This window comes from Medicago sativa, chromosome 3, assembly GCF_051527215.1.
Source record: "Medicago sativa cultivar Bolivia chromosome 3, Bolivia_mono, whole genome shotgun sequence".
In the NCBI taxonomy this organism is placed as follows: domain Eukaryota; kingdom Viridiplantae; phylum Streptophyta; class Magnoliopsida; order Fabales; family Fabaceae; genus Medicago; species Medicago sativa.
This window is the reverse complement of record NC_140751.1, coordinates 61,044,058-61,058,156: the sequence shown is the minus strand read 5'-3', so window position 1 is coordinate 61,058,156 and position 14,099 is coordinate 61,044,058. Positions and strand designations below refer to the sequence as shown.

General features: G+C 30.9%; 2 pseudogenes; both read right to left on the bottom strand.

Annotated features, from left to right (window-relative positions):
* Positions 1-1,067: 1,067 nt before the first annotated feature.
* LOC146938841 (SKP1-like protein 20 pseudogene) lies at positions 1,068-12,212 on the bottom strand (annotated as a pseudogene).
* On the bottom strand, positions 4,262-5,333 carry LOC146938842 (G2/mitotic-specific cyclin-2 pseudogene; annotated as a pseudogene).
* Positions 12,213-14,099: the final 1,887 nt, after the last annotated feature.

Here is a 14,099-nt window from a genome sequence, read left to right as displayed (position 1 = left end):
TAAATTTGGATTCTCTTAAACGATGGAAGGGCAAAAGTGAAATAAACGATCCCTATATTATCTAAATTGAATATTCCACTAAAGCCAACCAAAAGCCAAGATAAATAAAAGTATGAATTTGAACTAAAAACTGGTTACTTCTAGAGCAATTAGTCAATGGCTAAAGTTTCTTCATGTGAAACTAAAATAATAATGAACTAACTAATGTCCAAATAAATATTCATTAAATCAAGACACAATATGAATGAGAGAGAAATAAGTTGCCTCAATAAAATGTGTTGCCATACTTAGCACAAACATCACACCTATCATAAGCAGACATATTAGGAACAAAACAATTTGGTTCCTTTTTCTAATGCAACTTTGAATGGCTGCAAAATGACTAGCTGAAAAAATTGTACTACTTTTTTTGGGCAATTAAACGTTTTAGGAGTTGAATATTTGAGAGGACACCCTAAATCTAAAGCAGTTTCATGATTTCATCAATGTAGTCCTTAGAGAAATTAACATAACAATGATCAGAAACAAAGTGACTACTAATTATGAATTTTCTAATTACATCTACAAAACTTCGCAAATTTGAGCATTTTTAACATTGAGAAACCGAATATTAACACACTGACCTCACAATCACAAGGAAATTGTTGCATAGTTGAAATAGTGATGAAACAATTCAAAATTTAAAAATGCTTACTCTACCAAAACAGATATTGTGGAGTGATCGACATAAAATGAGATTATCGATCGAGTAGATAGCTCAAGCACTCATACAGATGGAACTTTCTAAAAGATTTACATGATTCGAATATTTGAAATCATGCACCGTGTTCAACACAATATAGCATTAGCATCATAATTATAATCCGTAAAACGCAAAACAAGAAGAAAAAAAGTTCATATCAGATTTCTAATTATTTTGTTGTAACCTGCAAGAATAAAAATTTAATAAATGCCAACTTATACTAATAATTTCTAATCCTGAACAAGATTTGCTAATATTGAGAAGAGTTTTGTCCATAAGGTTACTCATTAAAATCTCTCTAAAACTAAACAAATAAAAAAAATAACTATGCAATAATTTCCTTGTGATTGCCAGCATCTCTAAGAATTTCTATTTTCCTCTCTTCCCAAGCACAATTTAATCTGCGTGCAAATTCTTCCACTTCCCTGTCAATTTTTTCCTGCAAGACCTGATCAATCTCATCATCAAACTCAACCACAGGATCATCTTCTTCGTTCAAAGAAGAATTCTTCTGTTGGTCTTTTTTCTTTCTTCTGATGTTCTTCTTCTTCTTCTTCTTATTCTTGCATGTTTTCTTCCTCTTGGTATCTCCATCATTTGATCCATTAATAAAAGACAAAAGCCCGTCAACTGAACGTTCATCTACTACATCTTCTTCTTCAATTTCAACATTATTTGTTACCCTTTTGAGCTCTTTAAGTTTTTTTCTCTTCTTTGCATAGAAGCGGTTCATAAGTCTGATACTTGGATCGCAAGTTATGTTTAACATCTGCTCCAATTTCTCTTCCTCCATAAGATCATCAGGCAAATGAAATATGTCGCGTATCTCCTCCGATGACCTTCCTTCGATTATTTGAGCTATTGCATGACATGTGAGATCATACAATGGTTTTAACTGAAGGTATTTTGCAACAGACGTCAACTCACATAACCTAGTGGCGCCTATCCTAACGAATTTCTCATCATACGACTTTTGTTCCTTGTTTGAGTGGCCTTTTACGTGATGAAATCGACAATAATCAAGAATTAAGATTAACATTGCAGGAGTGACTTGTTGATGAAGACATATTGGAGAAGTTTTGGAAGATCCTTTTTGTAATACTTGCGGATCGATTTAGAACTTTGTTCTCCACATCACAAGTAGATAAGTTAACAGTATTTGATCATTACATGCCTCTTTTTTCAAATGGTTATTTTTTTTAAAATAATTAAACCTTGTGAATTTTACATTGAATCAAGCTGTGAAGAAATACATGTGTTAGCACATAAATAGAGGCACATTAGTTTTGAAATCAGATGTTACTAAAGGGGAAGGACCGGAATCTCGTGATGGAGATTTGGTTGAATTCAATTATGTATGCAGGCATGCATATGGATACTTTGTTTTCAGGTAATTTCATACTGTGAATTTTCCCCTTTATTGTGTTTAAGCCAATATATATGACCTTAAAACTGTCCTAATGTTGCTTGGTTTTATACTCTTATTCAATACAGTACAGTAATAAGTGGAAATAGAAGAATCAACTTGCTTCGCTGTATCGAAATATCACCATGGTAAAAACGATCTTTAAGCTCTTTATAGATCTCAGATGCAGTATCCATCAACAAGATACTTTGAGAAATCTCTGGTTCCACTGAATTTCTCAACCATGACATTAGCTCTATTGATGAAATGCAATTTGTTCTTTGTGCTTTGATGAAATACAATGTTGTTGCAGAGACCTTTAAAACCTTTATATTGCGGTTGCACTCGCAGTTTGCAGTTTTAGACAGCAATTTAGAACTATGTTCTCTTTATCATATTGTATGACGAGTTAGCAGCATCTAGATATTACATGCCTCAATCAAATAGAAGTGTAAATTCTTGGATTTTGATAAAAATCAGTTAAGTTTAAACCTTATGCACTGTACTTACCCTTTTGACTAAAATAAATTAAGCTGTGAATAAATACATGTTTAGCACATAAATAGATTTGGTTGAATTTAATTGTGTATTGTGCTTTTAAGCCAATAGATGTGACCTTTACTGTACTGATGTTGCTCTGAAATGTTTCAAGTCATCTGAAACAATCAACAATAAAATATAATGAAATCTACATGGTGAAAACAATAAAGTACAACGCGCAACAAATGAAAATCATAAGAATCCTGTCCCAAGAAAATATTGTAAGAACAGACATTTATAAGATAAGATTCAACAAATGAAAATTACTCAAATGAAGTGAATGTCAGAATAAATAAACAAAGAGATTGCTAATTTAATTATGAAAAAAAATGATAACCTGCTATCGAAGTGTTAGGCGATGAAGGGAAAAGCCGCTAAAGTGGATCCTTTCAACAACAAGCTGCTGCCATCGAAGTCGCAATGTTGTGTATCCTCTTTGTAATGACAGTTTGGAGGACAGCTTGCACTTATTTTTGGATACCATGGCAGAGGGGCGGATTTTTGGCCTGATTTGCTGTAGACTGCAGCAGTGGCTGATACTGCTTCTGCTGCTGTGATTTTTAACTGCCTACAGAATCTGGACAAAGCAAGGTGGCAAACTAACCAATGTAAATCTGGAGTGTGTGGCCACAGCAAAACAACAGTGTCTATAGAATGACTCTATCGAAACAGAAAACCAAGTCGAGCTTCGTGAAATACACCTGCTGGCCGAATAGCACCTGATGCAGCAGGTCAGCACTGGACAGCCGCAGAGTATGCAACATGTTACTGATGTTGTGTGGAAAAAATCATCGTTAGGGAGTTTCAAATGTAACATTCACGCGTCTTTTTCTTCTCACCTCAACTTCGTCGGTATAGGAATGTGCATTAGAGATGATAGTGAGGATTTGGTTCTTGCAAAAACATAGCGATTAGGTTTGACTTATTGAGTTATTTTTTTTTTGGTAAATGGTATATGTAAATGTAGTCACAGACCTTATTAGTACTAACTCAATATTTCAGGGTTAGAAGGGGCTCCCTAGAGAAACTCCTCAGAATTTTCGCTTAATTGTTTCATGTTATATCTTGATAATTGTGAATAAAAAACAAAGAAATGTTTAAACCATGAGCAGACAATTTAGTTGAATTGGGAGGCATGTCTTTACCATCTCAATTCTCAATTGAATCAATGTTTCTTTCTTATGTTCTACAAAATTTGACTCCATTAATTATTCCTTATATTTTCAGTCCCCTTTTCTATATTGGAACTCTATTTACCAAGATCTTGAAGACATGATCTGCTCTCCGTAATATTTAAAACAGAAAGATATTGTCATTGTTTTCCTCACAAACCTGTATTTCCTCTCATGATTTTCTTATATATATTTGAAATGATTCATGTGATCTTGGTCTAAACCTTTGGCATACCTGTATTTCCTCTCATGATTTTCTTATATACATGTGATCTGGTCTTTATTAACTAGTCCTGTAATACTTATTCATGACTGTTATATATATTCATGCTAGTTACTAGATTTTGATGTTTAAAAACAATTCAAAACTTGAAATTCACAACATAATACGACAAAAACATAACAGCATTAACAAATCCACAAAATTTAGTAAGACTAAAGAATAAAGCAATTTAATAAAGAAGCCTGCAGAATTGGTACTTAACATTCTATATTAAACTATGAAACAAACATCAAAAAGATGTGAACATTAGAAATTCTTGAGCTATACATGAAACCCTAGATTGATATAAACTTGAAAATTTCTTAAAAACTTCCATAATTCCATCTCTACAAATTTGACTGCACGACTTCATCATAACATTGGCACAAGACAACAACTGTTCCTCTGAGTACCCCGTACACATCTTCAAATCATTGCTCCAAAAGGGATACCTTCCAACAACAAACCTTGTACAATACACGGAACAAGCAGCAATCATTGAAGGCTTATAGTCGCACACAATAGAATGATTTGTCAAGCTGAGCTCAGAAAAGAAAAACACCATGTTCTCCATGATCTTGTCTTCATCGGATAAAAGACACGCCCTTATGTTTCTAACAAGAAAAACATAAGGTGTTGGAACCGTTAAAATCCAACCAAGTTCTTGTAGGATAAGCTTCTCCATTTGACATATTTCTTCCGGCATATAAATATAATCAGCCATGTATTCAACATCGTAAACACCAACCGCACTTCTTTGTTCATACTTGGAAGCCAACAACAATGAGGAGAGACCGATGAGTTTAAGTTTATCCATTGTCGTCACTTCAAACTTGATTTTCGAAAGAACACGATCGAGTATGTTGACACAAAGATAAAGGGTTTCTGGCATGAGTTTTTGTTCATAGTGTGTTTGTATTAACCAATCTACAACATTCTTTCTCATTTGAAAATCTACCTTAAACCCTTTTGAGTTAGCCCTAATCTGAGACTCTTCAAGATGATAGAACTTATGGAGATCATCATCGTAATCAGTAAACTTTTTTTCATTGGAGATGAGTTTTTCAGAATCATGTAAACCAAGCATGTTCATAGTTGGAATATAGAGAAACGGGAGAATGGGAGTAGAAAGAAAAAACGAGAATGTGAGGAAGAGGAAGAGAAGAGAATGTGTATGATCGTAGGGTTTTTTCTTTCTGAAAGAATTTCTATCGTAAGCTATTTATAACTATGTATAAGATATGACCTAATTAAGTGAAACTTATATATCTCTAAATAAATTCATTAAGCGGTGGCATGATATTTCTAAGAAGGGTCTACCTAACCCATACTATATCCTCGGAAGGATCTATCTTGACGGTGTGAAAGGATTTATATTACTCCAAAGATTTGAAATCTAATATTTCATCCCTTCTGGAAAAAAATATCATAGACTTTAGCCTAAAAATTTGATTATATATCAAGTACAAGTAAAAAGATTGATCATATATATTGTCCCATAAGCACAACTATGTTGCTCGTTGCAAGCACAATTATATGTAAGGGTTGGGTTCGAACGTTGAATATTCATCTCTCCTCCATATTTAAAATATGTAAACCGTCACGGGGTTATTATTTAACCAAACAAACAAAAGATTGATCATATTGACATTTATTTAAATATTTTGGAATTTATGTAAGAAATTTTAAATTAATTTTTTTTTAAATGAAATATAAATTTAATTGAAAAATAAATTGTTTGATAGAAATTAAATTTAATAATACATGTCATTTTTTTTATTTTTTTATGTAATGATTACAATTTAATAATAGTAATATTTTTTATGTATTACATGTCATTTTTTTTTATGAAATGATTACAATTTACAATTTAATAATAGTAATATAATAATATTTTCACTACTAAAATGACTGAAAATATGCTAGAAATAACATAAGATGACTTGTCATCAAACGTCATCTATGTTCTTGTTCATCAAAGCACTTCATGTTGTGGCGTCTACTGTCATCCGTGTTGTGTAAGACAACCCGTCTATGAAGCTCAATACTCTAAAAGAAAGATGTATTCATATCGGATACGTATTGAATACCGATACTCCACGGATATTCTCGGATACGTATCCACGGAGTATGAGAATTAATTATTTTAATTTAAAATATATATTTTATCGGATACTTATAAGATACTCGGCAAATACACATAGATACTTCACAAAAACGTATCCTGGAGAGAAAAAATGAAAGGTAAAAAAGTAAGATTGTGTTGTGAAAAATCAATAGAGATGTATATGATTCAATTTAATATATGAATCACTATAATTGTTTTTCGATTAACCAATTAAAAATTATGTTTTTGGTGGTTGAAAGTAACGAAGAAGAGATGAGATACAATCAATCAACATTACACAAACTTTATTTTGAGTTATTTTATTGATGCATTTGTTGATTTCCTAATATATGAATTAAAATAGAATATGGTTTATACGAAAATTTTACATTTTTTATTTTGATCACATGTATTATTTTTTGTAAATTGTGACTTTTATGATTATATAGTATTTAAGAGTAATCAATGTTTATTTTTTTTTTCAATTATTTTACATGCACTAGCGAAAAGATGTGCACTCACGTGTCCGTCTTTCCGCTCTTTTTATTGCGTTGACGTTTGAAAATTATGAACGGTTTTTTTATGAAATTTTGAATTTGATTAAAAGTAAAAATATAAATGTTTGTTGTTTTTAAATTATAACAAATTAAATTAACTATGTTTATCTATTTCAATGACATCAACAATATAAAAAAAAAATCTAAATTTTTATCGTTGAAATGATACCAACAACAATCATTATTATAGAAAAAGTTGTTTAAAGACATAATGGATATAATTGTGATAATGAAAAAGTCAGCCTAAAATCTTATATTTTCTTTATGTAATGTAAGTATAGATATATTCATCTAGTTTGTTACATTTTTTAAAGGATAATGGAAAAGAAATATTGGACATATAATCATATCTTGTTTGTTACATCGTTTGTTACACTTTTATTTTAATATTTGAATTGTCTCTTATCTATTTGATGTATGTGCTATTTGTATTTAAATTTGAGGATAATTTTGGAAAGAAAAATGTCAGCCCAAAAGAACCAAGACAAACTATTTTCTTTATATGTCGTATTGATTTTTTATTGATAACAAGATATAAAAAGAAAATTGTTTTAAAAGTTGTCATAAAATAGTTATACAAATATCATTATTTATTTAAGGGTTAATTATGTTTCTAGTCCCTATAAAATAGCGACCTTGTAAGTTTAGTCCCTACTTAATTTTAATAGCATTTTTAGTCCCTAATTTTGTTTTTCTGCACTGAGTATTAGTCCCTACTCAATTCAAATTTGTTTAATTTATACTTAAACTCTTAAATTTTTGAAAAATTTTTTGCAGACATGTTTAGAACATTACTAAAAGTTCGTCCGCAAAAAATTATCGCAAAATTTGATTTCTACATCCAGATTTTATTACTTTTTATCTTTAACTTTTGTCGTTTTAAAAAATTCATATTTAATTCAATTCATGTCAGAAAATTCTAAATTTTAGTAAACGAACCTTTCATAGTGTTCTAATCTTGTCTCAAAAAAATCGTTCAAAAATTTAAGAGTTTAAGGATAATTAATCAAACTTTGTTTTAGCAGGGACTAAAATTATAAGTAAATTTTTTTTTATAGGGACTAAAAATGCTATTAAAATTAAGTAGGGACTAAACTTACAAAGTCGCTATTTTATAGGGACTAGAAACATAATTAACCCTTTATTTAAATACAATTAAGACTATATGATAAGGTTGGTCCTTGTATTTATAATAGAAGCGTTTTTTGGATTGATGAAATATAATTGGCTTAAATACTCTTTTGGTCCCTTAACTTAATTTTTGGTTTCGTTTTGGTCCCTTAACTTACTTTTTGGTTTCGTTTTGGTCCCTTAACTGTTAAAAGTTTCATTTTGGTCCATTAACTTATTTTTTTGTTCGTTTTGGTCCCTTGACTCTTCCTCCGTCAACCACTTTGGTCCTTTATGTTAGGATGAATGTATTAGAGTTAAGGGACCAAAATGAAACCAAAAAATAAGTTAAGGGACCAAAACGAACCAAAAAATAAGTTAAAGGACCAAAACGAAACTTTTAATAGTTAAGGGACCAAAAGAAAACCCAAAAATAATTTAAGGGACCGAAACGAAACTTTTAATAGTTAAGGGACCAAAACGAAACCAAAAATTAAATTAAGGGACCAAAAGAGTAATTAAGCCAATATAATTCAATGGCCCGTACGGTATGTGATTCCATTGTTTGAATTTTTTAAAAGTGAAACGAATGGAGTGAAATGTAGTGGAATTTATTTCCATCTCATTCTAGCATGAGTTCTTTGGTGGTAATAAAGACATGATAGAATATAGAGTTGGTAATAATAGAATACGATAATGGTAGGATAAACAAATATTATATCAAACTCATCAAAAATAAGTGGTTTGAAGTCATTTTTGATCTAGAATTACCTATCTGCATCTTTTTTTTCTCTTTCTTTCAATTTAAATAAGTGGTTTTCACACATTGCAAGTTTTTCATTTTGTTTGTTTTGTGATTTTGTCGTCTGAGTGCGGCGTTGTGTTGTTCGTCGTCTTGTGCGGCATTTGATTTCGCATCTTGTTGCGGTGTTCATTTGATTCCTACTGAAAGATCAACTTTAGTCAATTACAAATTCAAACAATGATTTGGGCGACGGCGTTGCAGATCCGGAAGCATGGGTATTTCGGTGACTTAGAATTTATCATATTATTTGTAGGCGTTTTGCCGATGTATGCTATTAACTTGGGTGTTGTGAGTTTGTTTGCATATTCACCCTTTACGTTTTTAGGTGAGTTTGTTTGCATATTCACCCTTTACGTTTTTAGCAATGTTGAATATGTTATTGTATATGATGTACTCTCAATTTGAATGAATGAATATCGTTTTGTTTAAAGTAAATTACACTCTTCTTCCTTGAAAGATGCTTGAATTACACTCACTCATCTCCCTCTTATGTTAAAATATACACTTCCCTCCCCTCTTTTTCAAAACATATTAGAAAAAATTTTACTCCCCTCCTCCTAGAGAAACTTGATTTACATTCCCCTCCCCTCTTATCTTAAAATCTACACTTTAGTCCCTTGATGAATTTTCTTTTATTTCCAATAATCTAGTAAAATAAAAAATCTAACACACAATAGTATAGTGGGTCCATTTTAATATAATCAAACTTCGAATGCATATTTTTCACTATTTTTTATTCACTATTTCATTAACATATAGTTTTAAATTATAAAGAGTAAATTACATCCCCCTCCCCTAAGAGATGCTACTTTCACACATTATCCACCCTTAAAAGATGATTTTTGATACATTTTGATCCATTTTTTTTATGCTTCCGTTAACTAGTTGTTAACCGCCGTTAAATAATTTTAGTATTACTAAAATAGCCTTTATTCATTTTACTTAGCCATTTTTTGTACATTTTGATCCCTTTTTTATGCTTCCGTTAACTTATCATTGTTTCTATTTTGTAGTTGACTATAACAACATTTTTTTTTTTGGTAACAACTATAACAACATATTTAGAACTTCATTCATTTTACTTAACCTAATAATCTGATTCTTTAAATATTAATCTATTTTTTGACATATGTATGTGAGTAAATACAAGGACATATAATATCATGAATGAAATGTCTGATGCATTGATCTTTATCATTCTCCCCAAAAACAAGATTTATAGATTTATAAAATTTGATCCTAAGAATTAATAGATTCAGTCGATTAATAAAAAGAGAAAGAGCAAAAAGGAAGAGGCAAAGTCAAAGAAGGAAGAAAATGGGCATAAAAAAATAACACATGTGCAGAAGTTTCAACCTTTATGCACCAGCCACCGGATCCCAGAGTAGGGAATAAGGGTTAGGGCTTGCGATAGGTAGAAGAAGGTAATGAAATGAAGCGTAAAATATTAGACAAATAGAAAGGATATTATTGTCAATTTAAACTTATTTAGTAATATTTTAATTTAAAAATAGATCTTCTTTAACACTGTCAAGTTAAATGGACTAAGTTGTATATTTAATCATAAGAGGGAAGGGGAGTGTAATATCATAATCTCTCAAGGGAGGGGTGTGTAATTTACTCAATTATAAAATATGAAATAACACAAAATAAAATTAAAATATGTGAAAAATTACTATAGTCGATATAGTATGGTTATTTAAAAGTGAATTTTATACTTTAAATTATAAAGTTTTTTTTTTTGAGAGCAAATTATAAAGTTAATAAGTAAATATTTAAATTTAGTTATCATTGATATTTAAATCATAAAAAAAAATGAATTTATTTTTCTTAAATGGTGATTCAAAATCATAAAAATATTTATTTATGTGAAAATAGGTTGAAGTGTAATGCATGTTTAATTATTAAGGGACGGGGTTGTAATTCAGGCATCTCATAAGGGAGGGGATAAATTTTATTTTTTTTCAGTGAGGGAAGTGTATATTTTAACATAAGAGGGGAGGATAAAATGATGTAATTCAAGCTTCTTTTAGGAGAGGGGAGTGTAATTTACTAAAAATAATAAAAATATTATATTATGTGTGCTTATTATAACAAATATGATAATACTATTTTGATCTAATTTCCTATTTTTTTACACAACTCATAACAAATAATTATCAAAAATATATGCAATGATTTCACAAGGGTAATTTTAAAATTACCCTTGTGAAATCATTGCATATATTTTGGGTTCAACACTTGAACCCCCAAAAAAAAATGTTCAACACTTGATTGCAAATATCCATTGTTTGATCATCACCATTACATCTACCAATATCTTTTAACAACAAGTTCTTTATGAGCTTAACATCACAACTTCTAATAAGTTTCTTCATGACATGATCATAAACACACATATTCAACTTCATCTAGAGCATATCCAAAAAAGCAGGCACGACTTACTTTGTACAAATATTTTACATTCAAAAACACACAAGTGATCATAAGAAATATTACCTGACCAAATCATTTTTGGTACTTCATATTGCAAGACAAAGATGGTGAAGGATTTGGAACATGCACAACTATGCTCAGTGATTCACATTCAAATGATTGTGGGAGTTATGTCTCTAACAACAAACATTTAACCATTTCAATTGGTATTATTCATCCTCTCAACAACATCATTTAACGACGAACGCTTTGATGTTTAATCCATGTCTTTCTATAATAAGGGTCAAGTAGTTTCAAACATTCACCCTCGCCATTAGTGTGTACGCACTTCAACTTCATCAAAGTTTTACAATAAGCTGGAGCCTTAAATTGTTTGAACACACTCAAAAAAATCACACTCAAAAAAAATCATTTTATTATTTAAGGTGTAAACTCAAGTCTTTCTTAAATGATCATCAATAAACGTTATTATGCTTTCAACAAAACAGTGATCGTATTTTTTTTTCAAGTGTTGAATTTTCATGTCAGCCAACAGATCACTCTTCCTTAACTCAACCATATAATTTTCAGTCACACAATCTCTTATGTGATAACTTAACTTTTAGTTCAACTACATGAACATATTTAATTATTTTTGTTTGTCACATATCAAGGGCAGAACACTTCGTACCTCTAGGCGGAATTCTAGGTGAGTTTTCAATTGTCTCGCGAGAAAAGTTTATCATAATCTTCATCAGATAGTTTAGCCACATAAATTAAATTCGACCAAATATCTTAAACATGTTTTATATCTTTAATTTGTATTAGACATCTGCAAATTAACCTCGAATGCATTAAGACCTTCATGGGTCAACTTCACATCACCAAATTCAGATGTAGTATAAGAACATAAAATATTTCTCATGAAAGTGACGTTTACCATTATAAATTATCCAATTGAATGCACTATCAATAATAGTGATATTATCATATTCTACAATAAGAGGTAAATCATCAGATATCATATAAGTGTTTTCAGATATCATATAAGTGTTTGTCTTCAGCAAAATCTTCTTATTTTCTTTAGCTTTGTCCATATTCTCCTTTTTCAAAAGTGAACAATTCTTTTGAATAAGCCTCTTTTTACCAAATTTGTAGCACTCTCAACATTGTACATGCTTGTGCAATGACTTAAGCTTTGGTAATTATTATTTTTTTGAAAGAAAAGGAGTATGATTATGACATTTCATTAATAACAAGAGAGTTTATACAATGAAGTACACGATAATAAATATTGGGATCAGCTGATAATATGGCAACCCCAACAAGGGTGTGAGCTACCTCATTTACTTATCGCATGTTGAACCCAACCTTAGAGTTTAAGAAGTGTGTGTCGACATGCTAAATCACTTGTCCAAATTATGTAACATCAGCTCGGCGATGGTGGAAGGCATATGTTGTAATCTTTGAATCCAAAGCAAAATCGACGTTGTCAAATTGCATGTCACTTAGCCATTGTAAGATGTGCAATAAGCCTAGAGTTTCTCCCATGGTACCAGAACAAATAGGCGAGAGAGATACAGTTTTAGCCAGTACAAAGGTACTTTCGTCATCACGGATACATATGCCAATACTTGTTCTATTCATTTGATCCAAAAACGAAGCATCGACATTACATTTCAGATAGCCTCGCTAGCTAGGACGCTGCCACCTGACCGAAACCATATCACTCGTTGTTATTGTAGTAGAAGAATTTCGAGTTAAACCTGAATCGCCTTGTCCTTCCAGTGTTATGGTTGTCGTCTGATCATTACGAACTAAAATTGTTAAGTGTTGTTGCGACTAGCTGCCATAATAGTAGTGTTAGTTGCATACCAATCCTCCATAAAATGACAAGCTTGATCTACTACATGAGCACATGTTTCTGTGACATCTTGCTAAAGCTTGAGATTTCTATGCTTCCAAAGGCTCCAGAGGACAGCAGCAAATCGTTGGCCAAATTCTTGCAAGAGTTGATGTAGCAATTCGAAGATGGCATCAACTACTAAATTCTTGGTGAGAAACGCCTCATGAACCACATCCCAAAGACCAGTCCTTCGCCAAACCTGCACAGTAAAAGGACACTCGAAACAAATATGAGTAAGGTCTTCATGCGGACCATCACATCTCATACAACTTGTGGGACATTGCACTCCTTTATCTTGAAGCCGAACTCAGGTAAACAAGCACTCACGACAAATTCGCCAAATCAAATTCTTTACTTTTGACGGCACTTTCAGTCTCCAAATACTGGACCAATCTCCCAACCTCCGAAGGAGAGAAACATCTACCAATGTTTTTATTACCCCCAACCTCCGAAGGTGAGAAACATCTACCAATGTTTTTATTACCAAAACTGTAGCACTCTCAACATCGACATTAAATTCTCTCCAAAAAAAACATCGACATTAAATATGTGTATTTCTCGTTCAAGCTTCTTAAACCTTCAACAATTTTTTTGGTGTTACCTTCTTCATGTAAGTTCTTCGTTTTTTATTCTCCCTTTATGAATTTCTCTTATTCTCATTGATTGATGAATATCATATCACCTAAAACATTAATCTTTTATAAAATATTTATTTATCTATACCAATTTATAAATAGAATACACCTTTTTGAGTTGGATTTTTCCTTTTCAATTTTAACTCTTCTTTAAACTATTTATTATTCTTACAATTGTTATTTAATTTATTTTTAAAAAAATAGTTAAATCTCATTAAAATAGTGACAAAACACAACAATAGTAGGAAGAAACTACAACAGGGAACATTATTGGAGACAATGAAAAACCTTATTTTGATCTTATATAAAAATACATTGTGTTTTGGTGTAACATCTTGTTTTAAATTTTACCCTTTCATTTAATTATTTTTTACTATTTTATCTTTGTTTGCTAAAAAAGCGGAAAGACGGACTCGTTAGTGTTTGTCTTTACGCTAGTGCTT